Genomic DNA, 13,035 nt, shown 5'->3' on the forward strand with positions numbered 1-13,035 from the left:
GGCTGTGCAGAAATAGCCTGAAGGGGCTGAAGCCTGATGCAATGGCATCTGAGGGTGTACACGGAGGAAGCCTGGGCCATTTTAGAGGCCAGGTGTCATTCTGTAGGCGATGCACAACGGGATGGGTGGGACCTGCCATTACAGCTTTTTTCCCTGCATAAGCTCTCAGGAGGCAGGACATCACCTAGACGAGCTCCAGGAGTCGTCATGAGCCACCTCTGCTCCCATCGTGTGCTCTGGGGGCGTGCATGAGCCACCACCGCCAGCAAGAACCCCACGACCGGGCACCAGCCACCGCATACGCACACCCCCTATCAAGGGGATAACAGCTAGCACACACTGAGGAAAGAGGCAACAGGCATCCATGCGAAGAACGGCCCTTGCACCAAAAATATTAAACCCACACAAGCTACATAGGGACACTCCCACATACAAATATCCCTCCAAGACCACAGGAGATAAAAGTGTTTCTCCTAAACTCACAGAATAAGAGAAATATAAGTAAAACGAAGAAGCAGAGGAACCACGCCCAATTAAAAGCCCAAGAGAATTCCCCTGAAAGAACAAACAATGAAACAGACCTCTTTGGTCTAACATACACCAATATCTAAAAGGAGATAATGAAAATACTGAAGGAATTAAGAAAGACGATTGACAGAAATGCAGACTGTTGTAAAAAGGGACTAGAAACTATAAAGAGGAACCAAGAAAAATTAAAAAACTCATTTGCCAGGACAAAAACTGAACTAAAGGCAATGAATAGCAGAGTAAATAGTGCAGAAGAATGAATAAGTGACCTGGAAGATAGACTAATGGAAATCACCCAATCAGGACAGCAGACAGAAAGCCAACTGAAAAAAAATGAAAGCAATATAAGAGACCTGTGGGATAACAGAAAGCATGCCAATCTACGCATAATAGGGATTCCAGAAGGGGAAGAAAGAGAAAATGGGATCAAAAATGTGTTTGAAGAAATGATGGCTGAAAACTTCCCAAACTTAAAGAAGGAAACAGATATCCAGGTACAGGAAGCACAATGGGTCCCAAACAAGGTAAACCCACACAGACCTACACCAAGACCTATTATAATACAAATGGCAGAAGTTAAAGAGAGGATTCTAAAGGCAATAAGAGAAAAACAAAGAGTTCATCACAAAGGAACTCCCATAAGGTTATCAGCTGATTTCTCTACAGAAACATTGCAGGCCAGAAGGGAGTGGCAAGATATATTCAAAGCCCTGAAAGGGAAATATCTGCAACCTAGGATGCTCTATCCAGCAAGATTACCATTTAGAATAGAAGGAGAGATAAAGAATTTCTCAGACAAGCAGAAACCAAAAAAATACAGCAATACTAAATCCTAAGGGAAATATTGAAAGGTCTTCTCTAAATACAAAAGAAGTCAAAATATATAGGAAAGAGAAAATCACAATTGGAAAGCAAATCACCTAAATAAGCCAGCACACAGATTTTTTAAAAAATTTAAAAATTTCTGTGAAAGTGGCGATAACCCCCATGAACAGCAAAGGGATGAACATGAAGATGGTAAAGAGGACATCAAAATCATGCAATGTGCGGGAGGACAGTAACAAAAACAGATTTTGTTTCATTCCCTACAATGTGTGTGAGCCTATATGACTACCAGTCTAAGGCAAGCAGATATAGGACGGGATTAACGTACTTGAAAAACAGGGTACCACACATCAAAAACATACAATAGAATCACAAAAAACAAAAAGAGAATATAAATATAATATGAAAGAAAATCATCAAACCAAACAAGGAAAAACAGAAAAGAAAAATAAAGGAACAAAAAAGAGACATAAAATCAATGGGAAAACCAGGTTAAAATGGCAATAAATACATATCTATCAATAATTACCTTAAACATCAATGGACTAAACGCTCCAATCAAAAGACACAGAGTGGCAGATTGTAGGGTCTTGTTTTCTAATCCAATATGCTGCCTAGAAGAGACCCACTTTAGGGCAAAGGACACACATAGATTGAAAGTGAGGGGATGGAAAAAGGTATTTCATGGAAACGGAAATGAAAAGAAAGCAGGGGTCGCAATACTCATATCAGACAAACTAGACTTTAAAACAAAGGCCATAAAGAAAGATAAAGAACAACACTATACAATGATAAAAGGGTCAATCAAGAAGAGGATTTTACACTTGTCAACATATATGCACCTAATATAGGAGCACCCAAATACATTAAATACTAACAGACATAAAGGGAGAAATTGACAGGAATAAAATAATAGTAGGAGACTTTAACACCCCACTCACATCAATGGACAGATCTTCTAAACAAAATATCAATAAGGCAACAGAGATCCTAAATAATACAATAGAACAGTTAGACTTCATTGATATGTTCAGGACATTACATGCAAAAAAACCCAGCATACACATTCTCTTCAAGTGCACATGGAACATTCTCTAGGACTGACCACATACTAGGGCATAAAACAAGCCTCAACAAACTTAAGACGATAGAAATTATCTCAAGCATCTTTTCTGACCAGAACGGCATGAAACGAGAAATCAACCACTGAAACAGAAACGAGAAAAAAATGATTACACGGAGACTAAACAATATGCTACTAAAAAAAAACCAATGGGTGAACAATAACATAAAAGAGGAAATTTAAAAATAACTTGAGACAAATGACAATGAAAACACAACCATACAAAATCTACGGGATGCAGCAAAAGCAGTTCTTAGAGGGGAGTTCAGAGCGATACAGGTCTTCCTCAAAAAATGAGACAAATCTCAAATAAAAAACCTAACCTACCACTTAAAAGAATTAGAAAAAGAACAAACAAAACCTAAAGTCAGCGGAAGGAAGGAAATAATAAAGATCAGAGAGGAAATAAATAAAATAGAGATTAAAAAACATCAATAAAACCAAGAGCTGGTTCTTTGAAAGGGTAAACAAAATCGACAAACCTCTGGCCAGGCTCACCAAGAAGAAGAGAGAGAAGACCCAAATAAACAAAATAAGAAATGAAAAAGGAGAATAACAACTGACACCGCACAAACACAAAAACCATAAGGGAATACTATGAACAATTATATGCCAATAACTTCGACAACTGAGAAGAAATGGACAACTCTCTAGAAACATACAGGCCACCAAAACTGAATCAAAAAGAAACAGATAATTTGAACAGACCAATCACTAGAGATGAAATAGAATCTGTAGTTTAAAAACTCCCCCACAGGGCTTCCCTGGTGGTGCAGTGGTTAAGGATCCACCTGCCAATGCAGGGGACATGGGTTCGATCCCTGATCCAGGAAGATCCCACATGCTGAGGAGCAACTAAAACCATGTGCCACAACTACTGAGCCTCTGCTCTAGAGCCCAAGAGCCACAACTACTGAGCCCATATGCCACAACTACTGAAGCCTGTGTGTCTAGAACCCAAGCTCCACAATGAAGAGTAACCCCTGCTCACCACAACTAGAGAAAGCCCGTGCACAGCAACAAAGACCCGGCGCAGCCAAAAATAAAGTAAATAAAATAAATAAATTTATTTTAAAAAAAACTCCCCCACAAACAAAAGTCCAGGACCAGATGGCTTCATAGGCAAATTCTACCAAACATACAAAGAAGAACTTATACTGATCCTTCTCAAACTCTTCCAAAAAACTGAACAGAAGGGAACACTCCCAAAGACATTCTATGAAGCCACCATCACCCTGATACCAAAACCAGACAAAGACACCACCAAAAAAGAAAATTACAGGCCAATACCTTTGATGAATATAGATGCAAAAATTCTCAACAAAATATAGCAAACTGGATCCAACAACACATAAAAAAGATCATACACCACAACCAAGTGGGATTCATCCCAAGTTCATAAGGATGCTCAAACATATGCAAATCAATCAATGTGATACACCACATAAACAAAAGTCAAAAACCACCTGATCATCTCAATAGATGCAGAAAAAACATCTGACAAAATTCAACATCCATTCATGATAAACACTCTTACCAAAATGGGTATGCAGAGAATATATCTCAACATGATAAAAGCTATTTATGACAAACCCACAGCCAATATAATACTCAATGGTGAAAAGTTGAAAGCCTTCCCACTAAAATCTAGAATAAGACAAGGATACCCACTTCCACCTCTTCTATTCAACATAGTATTGGAAGTCCTAGCCACAGCAATCAGACAAGAAAAAGAAATAAAAGGTATCCAAATTGGAAGAGATAAAATCACCATTATATGCAGATGACATGACTCTATATATAGAAAACCCTAAAGACTCCACACAAAAACTACTAGAACTGGTCAGTGAATTCAGAAACGTAGCAGGATACAAGATTAACATACAGAAATCGGTTGCATTTCTTTACACCAACAATGAAATATCAGAAAGGGAATGTAACAAAACAATACCTTTCAAAATCACACCCTCAGGACTTCCCTGGTGGTCCAGTGGCTAAGACTCCACAATCCCAATACAGGGGGCCCGGGTTCCATCCCTGGTCAGGGAACTAGATCTCACATGCCACAACTAAGAGTTCGAATGCCGCAACTAAATATCCCGCATGCCGCAACTAAAGATCCTGCATGCTGCAACCAATGATCCTGCATGCCGCAACTAATGATCCCGCATGCCGCAACTAATGATCCCGCATGCTGCAACTAATGATCCTGCACGCAGCAATGAAGATCCCGCACGTGGCAACCAAGGCCCGGCACAGCCAAATAAATAAATATTGAAAAAAAAATGCACCCCGAAAAATAAAATACTTAGGAATAAATCTGACCAAGGAGGTGCAAGACTTGTATGCTGAGAACTATAAAACGTTAAAGGAAACTGAAGATGATTCAAAGAAATGGAAAGATAGCCCATGCTCTTGGATTGGAAGAATTTATATTGTTAAAGTGACTATACTACCCAAAGCAATCTACAGATGTAATGCAATCCCTATCAAATGACCCATGACATTTTTCACAGAACTAGAACAAATAATCCTAAAATTTATATGGAACCATAAAACACCCAGAATTGCCAAAGCAATCCTGAAGAAAAAGAACAAAGCAACAGGCATAGTTCTCCCAGACTTAAGACAATACTACAAAGCTATAGTAATCAAAACAGCATGGTATTGGCACAAAAACAGACATATGGATCAATGGAGCAGAACAGAGAGCGCAGAAATTAACCCACACACCTATAGTCAATTAGTTTTTGACAAAAAAGGCAAGAATATACAAAGGGAAAAAGTCTCTTCAGCAAGTGGTGCTGGGAAAGTTGGACAGTTGCATGTAAATCAATGAATTGAAAACACACCCTCTCACCATACACAAAAATAAACTCAAAATGGCTTCAAGACTTAAACAGAAGACGTGACACCATAAAATTCCTAGAAGAGAACACAGGCAAAACATTCTCTGACATAAATTGTACCAATGTTTTCTTAGCTCAGTCTCCCAAGGCAATAGGAATAAAAGCAAAAATAAACAAATGGGACCTAATCAAAGATACAAGCTTTTGCACAGCAAAGGAAACCATTAACAAAACGAAAAGACGACCTACAAAACGGGAGAAAATATTTGCAAACAACGCAACCGAGAAGGGCTTGATTTCCAAAATATATGAACAGCTCATACAACTCAACAACAAAAAAATAAATGAACCAATCAAAACAGGGGCAGAAGACCTAAAAAGACATTTCTTCAAAGAAGAAATACAAATAGCTAATAGGCACATGAAAAGATGCTCAAAATCACTAATTATTAGAGAAATGAACATCAAAACTACAATAAGGTACCATCTCACACTGGTCAGAATGGCCATCATGAAAAACTCTCCAAATAACAAATGCTGGAGAGGATGTGGAGAAAAGGGAACCCTCTTACACTGTTGGTGGGAATGTAAATTGGTACAGCCACTTTGGAGAACAGTATGGAGGTTCCTTAAAAAATTCAAAATTGAATTACCATATGATCCAGCAATCCCACTCCTGGGCATATACCCAGACAAAACTCTAATCCAAAGAGATACATGCACCCCTATATTCACAGCAGCACTATTCACAATAGCCAAGACAGGGAAACAACCTAAGTGTCCACTGACAGATGAATGGATAAAGAAGATGTGGTACATGTATACAATGCACTAGTACTCAGCCATAAAAAAGAACAAAATAATGCCATTTGCAGCAACATGGATGCAACTAGAGATTATCATACTAAGTGAAATAAGTCAGAAAGAGAAAGACAAATACCATATGATATCACTTCTATGTGGAATCTAAAATACGACACAAATGAACATACCTATGAAACAGAAACAGACTCATGGACATAGAGAACAGACTTGTGGCTGCCAAGGGGGAGGAGGTTGGGGGAGGGATGGAATGGGAGGTTGGGGTTAACAGATGTAAACTATTAAACATGGAATGGATAAACAAGGCCCTACTGTATAGCACAGGGAACTATATCCAGTATACTATGATAAACCATAACGGAAAAGAATATAAATGGAAAAGAATATAAAAAAAGAATGTATATATATGTATAACTCAATCACTTTGCTAGTTTCTAGTAGTCAGATAGATGTTTTTTCTGTGAATAGAGGGTGCTGAGTCCAGTTCCTTGAACAATGAGTATGTCTTGGCGATTACATTATTGGCGTATGGAACGGTATCTGTGCCAATTTCAACCTCCTGGTTTATGCATCACCGCACCACGCTTTTCCCCTTAAGCAGCCATAAGTGTGTTTTGTAAATGTGTGATGGTGTTCTGTTTGTAATTCAGTTCATGGTTGGCGATTTTTAGATTCCCTTTATAAGTGATATCTTATGATAAGTTTCTCTTGCTGTCTAACTTATTTCACTCTCAATGACCATACATAAGTCCCCCCGAGTTGCTGCGACTGGCCTCATTTCATTGATTTCAGGGCTGAGTAATATTCCGTTGTCCTTAAGTACCAAATTTTCTTTCACCATTTTTTCCTTCCAAGGACTATTAAGCTGTACCCAAGTCGAGGCTGTTGTCAACATAGCAGCAGTAAACGGGGTGCCTGCGTTCTGTGGATTTTTGGTTTTTCCAACATATAGGCCCATGAGTGGAAGCGCCCTATGCTTTGTAGCTCTGTTTTTTAGATGTTTTAGGAAACACAGCACACTTCTCCAGAGTGGCCGTTGGCAATTTACATTCCCCCCTTCAGCGTAACAAGGCTCCCTTTTCTCCTCTCCTTGTCCTGCATATCTGGTTTTTACCCTTTGTGAGGATGGTCCTTTTTTCTGATTCGAAGTGATACCTCTTTGTAGTGTTGATTTGCATTGCCCGCTTCTTTGGTTGGCCAAAATGGGCGTATGCGTTTTTCCTGAATATATTCTGGAAGTTAAATTTGAGAGACAGCTTTTTTGTTTTAATTGATTAATTAATTAATTTATTTTTGGCCGTGTTGGGTCTTCGTTTCTGTGCGAAGGCTTTCTCTAGTTGTGGCAAGCGGGGGCCAGTCTTCATCGCGGTGTGCGGGCCTCTCGCTATCGCGGCCTCTCTTGTTGCGTAGCACAGGCTCCAGAGGCGCAGGCTCAGTAGTTGTGGCTCACGGGCCTAGTTGCTCCGCGGCATGTGGGATCTTCCCAGACCAGGGCTCGAACCCGTGTCCCCTGCATTAGCAGGCAGATTCTCAACCACTGCACCACCAGGGAAGCCCCTTGAATAGTTTTGTATTTAAAATTTGTCTGTGGGGACTTCCCTGGTGACGCAGTGGTTAAGAGTCCGCCTGCCCATGCAGGGGACACGGGCTCGAGCCCTGGTCCGGGAAGCTCCCACATGCCGCAGAGCAACCAAGCCTGTGCGGCACAACTACTGAAGCCTGCGCGCCTAGAGCCCGTGCTCGCCCGCAAGAGAAGGCACCGCAATGAGAAGCCCGTGCACCGCAACGAAGAGTAGCCCCGCTCGACGCAACTAGAGAAAGCCCACATGCAGCAACGAAGACCCAACGCAGCCAAACATAAATTAGAAACTAAAATAAAATTTGCCTCTGAATAACTTTGAGTGAATTTGGTATCAGTTGTAAAGTTTGCATCTACATTCACTTCATTCCAAATCGTTTCCAATTAATTGTTCCTTAACTACTTTTAGAAAACTTTTGGGATAGAGACTCCATTTTAGTTTGAATGTCCAGTTTAATGGATTCAGCAGTCCTGTCAGTAGGGCACGCTGCCTCCAGTGACCTGTGAGGGAGGCGCGGCCTGCACTTCCTGCACTGACCACAGGGTGGCGCCGAGTTCGCCTCTCTGACCCACAGCGCATGCTCGTTCCCTGCGAACTCGATTGTGAGGGCAGCTGAGAGGAGTTGAGCCTCCTCAGGCGTGGGGGCGGGGGCGGGGGCGGGGGCCTTCGGGTAGGACGCCCGGCTCAGCGTCTCTGCTGAGAGGAGCTCGGTCTCCGTCTCCTTAGGACTCGCTGGGGTTTCGGCTTCAGGACAAAGTGGGGCTGCGTCCACGCTGACTAGGGAACTAGGTTTCCTGAGGACCCAGGTGATGCCTGAGGAAAAGGTGAAGAGACGGTGAGGAAAAGTGGGGAGAAGCTTCCTGTGGGCGACTGACCGTTGAGGGGGTCCGTCTTCGTGTGAGCGAGGGAGGGCTTGGCGTGGAAAGCTGGGTTTTTGGTCAGGTTTGTGTGCAGGGTAGCCAGCATGAGTTATGGGGCGTCCAGTTTTCCCAGCACCATTTATCGTGGGGAGTGTCGTGCTCCTTGGTGTGTCCTTGGTCCCTGTGTCATAAATTCACCGACCCCGTCCGTGTGGGTTGAATTCTGGTCTCTCTGTCCTGTTCCTCTGGTCCCTGTGCCCGTTTTGAGCCAGTTCCACACTGTTTTGGTGACTGTAGCTTCTCAGCAGAGTGTGACGTCAGGGAGGGAGATGCCTCCAGCCCGTTCTCTTTTTTCAGGGTTTCTTTGGCTATTTGGGGTCCTTTGTGGTTCCCCACAGATATTAGGAGGATTTGCTCTATTTGGGGGGAAAATACCATGAAATTTTGGGAGGGATTGCATTCACTGAATCAAAAAGAAACAGATAATTTGAACAGACCAATCACTAGAGATGAACTAGAATCTGTAGTTTAAAAACTCTCCCACAGGGCTTCCCTGGTGGTGCAGTGGTTGAGGATCCACCTGCCAATGCAGGGGACATGGGTTCCATCCCTGATCCGGGAAGATCCCACATGCTGCGGAGCAACTAAGACTGTGTGCCACAACTACTGAGCCTGCGCTCTAGAGCCCAAGAGCCACAACTACTGAGCCCATGTGCCACAACTACTGAAGCCTGTGTGTCTAGGACCCGAGCTCCGCAATGAAGAGTAGCCCCTGCTCACCACAACTAGAGAAAGCCTGTGCACAGCAACAAAGGCCCAGTGCAGAGTTCTCAGAGCTCCCGGTACGAGCTTCTTCCCTTGGGTGGATTCTTGGCTTTTCTCCCAGCATGGCCCCCAAACACCAGTTTTCACTTCCACCCCAAGCAACGAAACCGAAGAAACTGAGACGGACTCCTGCCTCCAGGCCAGAGGAAACGTCTGCTTCTCCGAACTTGCCGAAGGAAGAAGAAGAACAGCACGAAGCAGTTGAACATATTGATGAAGTACAAAATGAAATAGACAGACTTAACGAACAAGCCAGTGAGGAGATTTTGAAAGTAGAACAGAAATATAACAAACTCCGCCAACCATTTTTTCAGAAGAGGTCGGAATTGATCGCCAAAATCCCAAATTTTGGGGTAACAACATTTGTTCACCATCCACAAGTGTCTGCACTGCTTGGGGAGGAGGATGAAGAGGTGCTGCATTATTTGACAAGAGTCGAAGTGACAGAATTTGAAGGTAGTAAATCAGGTTACAGAATAGATTTTTATTTTGATGAAAACCCTTACTTCGAAACTAAAGTTCTCTCCAAAGAATTTCATCTGAATGAGAGTGGTGATCCATCTTCAAAGTCCACTGAAATCAAATGGAAATCCGGAAAGGATCTGACAAAACGTGCAAGTCAAACGCAGAATAAAGCCAGCAGGAAGAGACAGCATGAGGAACCAGAAAGCTTCTTCACCTGGTTTACTGATCATTCTGATGCAGGTGCAGATGAGTTAGGAGAGGTCATCAAAGATGATATTTGGCCAAATCCATTACAGTACCACTTGGTTCCGGACATGGATGATGAGGAAGGGGAAGGAGAAGAAGATGATGATGATGATGAAGAGGAAGAAGGACTGGAAGATATTGATGAAGAAGGGGATAAGGATGAAGGAAGATGAAGGAGAAGATGACTAATGGAACACTGATGGATTCCAACCTTCCTTTTTTAATTTTCTCCAGTCCCTGGGAGCAAGTTGCAGTCTTTTTTTTTTTTCCTCCTTCTCCTCTTGTGCTCAGTTGCCCTGTGTTTGAGGTCTCTTTTCTCCTTTATACCATGGCTCACAACTTATTTTGGGGGGAAATACCTTGAGCAGAATTCAGTGGGAAAAGAATCTCTACCCCTTTCTGTTCCAGATTCATTTTTATCCCTTCCTGTCTCAACAAAAACTTTACGGAATCAACACCACCATGCTCTGTGGGAAAAAAGAAAAACCTTCTGCTCCCTTAGCTCTGCTGGAAGCTGGAGGGTGCTAGGCCCCTGTGTAGTAGTGCATAGAATTCTAGCTTTTTTCCTCCTTTCTCTGTATATTGGGCTCAGAGATTACACTGTGTCTCTATGTGAATATGGACAGTTAGCATTTACCAACATCTATCTGTCTACTTTCTCTTGTTTAAAAAAAGAAAAGAAAAACTTAAAAAAATGGGGTTATAGAAGGTCAGCAAAGGGTGGGTTTGAGATGTTTGGGTGGGTTAAGTGGGCATTTTGACAACATGGCTTCTCCTTTGGCATGTTTAATTGTGATGTTTAACGGACATCCTTGCAGTTTAAGATGACACTTTTAAAATAAAATTCTCTCCTAATGATGACTTGAGCCCTGCCACTCGATGGGAGAATCAGCAGAACCTGTAGGATCTTATTTGCAATTGACATTCTCTATTGTAATTTCGTTCCTGTTTAGTGTTATATTTTTCTTTCTGTTTCACTGGAAAGGAAAGATGATGCTCAGTTTGAAACGTTAAAAGTGTACAAGTTGCTTTGTTACAATAAAACTAAATGTGTACACACACACACACACACAAAAACAAAGACCCGGCGCAGCCAAAAATAAAGTAAATAAAATAAATAAATTTATTTTTAAAAAAACTCCCCCACAAACAAAAGTCCAGGACCAGATGGCTTCATAGGCAAATTCTACCAAACATACGAAGAAGAATTTATACTGATCCTTCTCAAACTCTTCCAAAAAACTGAAGAGAAGGGAACACTCCCAAAGACATTCTATAAAGCCACCATCACCCTGATACCAAAACCAGACAAAGACACCACCAAAAAAGAAAATTAAAGGCCAATATCTTTGATGAGTATAGATGCAAAAATTCTCAACCAAATATAGCAAACTGGATCCAACAACACATAAAAAAGATCATACACCACAAGCAAGTGGGATTCATCCCAGGTTCATAAGGATGGTTCAACATATGCAAATCAATCAATGTGATACACCACATAAACAAAAGTCAAAAACCACTTGATCATCTCAATAGATGCAGAAAAAACACTTGACAAAATTCAACATCCATTCATGATAAACACTCTTACCAAAGTGGGTATAGAGGGAATACATCTCAACATAATAAAAGCTATTTATGACAAACCCAGAGCCAATATAATACTCAATGGTGAAAAGTTGAAAGCCCTCCCGCTAAACTCTGGAATAAGACAAGGATACCCACTTCCACCTCTTCTATTCAACATAGTATTGGAAGTCCTAGCCACAGCAATCAGACAAGAAAAAGAAATAAAAGGTATCCAAATTGGAAGAGATAATATCATCATTATATGCAGATGACATGACTCTATATGTAGAAAACCCTAAAGACTCCACACAAAAACTACGAGAACTGATCAGTGAATTCAGAAACGTAGCAGGATACAAGATTAACATACAGAAATCGGTTGCATTTCTTTACACCAACAATGAAATATCAGAAAGGGAATGTAAAATAAACGATACTTTCCAAAATCACACCCTCAGGACTTCCCTGGTGGTCCAGTGGCTAAGACTCCACAATCCCAATGCAGGGGGCCCGGGTTCCATCCCTGGTCAGGGAACTAGGTCTCACATGCCACAAGTAAGAGTGCGAATGCTGCAAATAAAGATCCCGCATGCCGCAACTAATGATCCCACATGCTGCAACTAAAGATCCTGCACGCAGCAATGAAGATCACGCACGTGGCAGCCAAGACCCGGCGCAGCCAAATAAAGAAATATTGAAAAAGAAATTCACCTCCAAAAATAAAATACTTAGGAATAAATCTGACCAAGGAGGTGCAAGACTTGTATGCTGAGAGCTGTACAACGTTAAAGGAAACTGAAGATGATTCAAAGAAATGGAAAGATAGCCCATGCTCTTGGATTGGAAGAATTTATATTGTTAAAATGACTACACTACCCAAAGCAATCTACAGATGTAATGCAATCCCTATCAAATGACCCATGACATTTTTCACAGAACTAGAACAAATAATCCTAAAATTTATATGGAACCATAAAACACCCAGAATTGCCAAAGCAATCCTGAAGAAAAAGAACAAAGCAACAGGCCTAGGTCTCCCAGACTTAAGACAATACTACAAAGCTATAGTAATCAAAACAGCATGGTACTGGCACAAAAACAGACATATGGATCAATGGAGCAGAACAGAGAGCGCAGAAATTAACCCACACACCTATAGTCAATTAGTTTTTGACAAAAAAGGCAAGCATATACAAAGGGAAAAAGTCTCTTCAGCAAGTGGTGCTGGGAAAGTTGGACAGTTGCATGTAAATCAATGAATTGAAAACACACCCTCTCACCATACACAAAAATAAACTCAAAATGGCTTCAAGACTTAAACAGAAGACGTGACACCATAA

General features: G+C 41.4%; 1 long non-coding RNA gene and 1 pseudogene across 2 annotated transcripts in view; both read left to right on the top strand.

Annotated features, from left to right (window-relative positions):
- The window catches only part of LOC309652248, a 72,850-nt gene that overhangs the window by 12,598 nt on the left and 47,217 nt on the right, over window positions 1–13,035 (top strand). The gene's annotated exons all lie outside the window — the stretch shown is intronic.
- On the top strand, window positions 9,475–10,296 carry LOC309652266 (protein SET pseudogene; annotated as a pseudogene). The gene has a single exon. The product of its transcript is annotated as a protein SET pseudogene (transcript).

The sequence above is a fragment of the Balaenoptera physalus genome (assembly GCF_965194825.1).
Source record: "Balaenoptera physalus genome assembly, chromosome: X".
Taxonomy (NCBI): domain Eukaryota; kingdom Metazoa; phylum Chordata; class Mammalia; order Artiodactyla; family Balaenopteridae; genus Balaenoptera; species Balaenoptera physalus.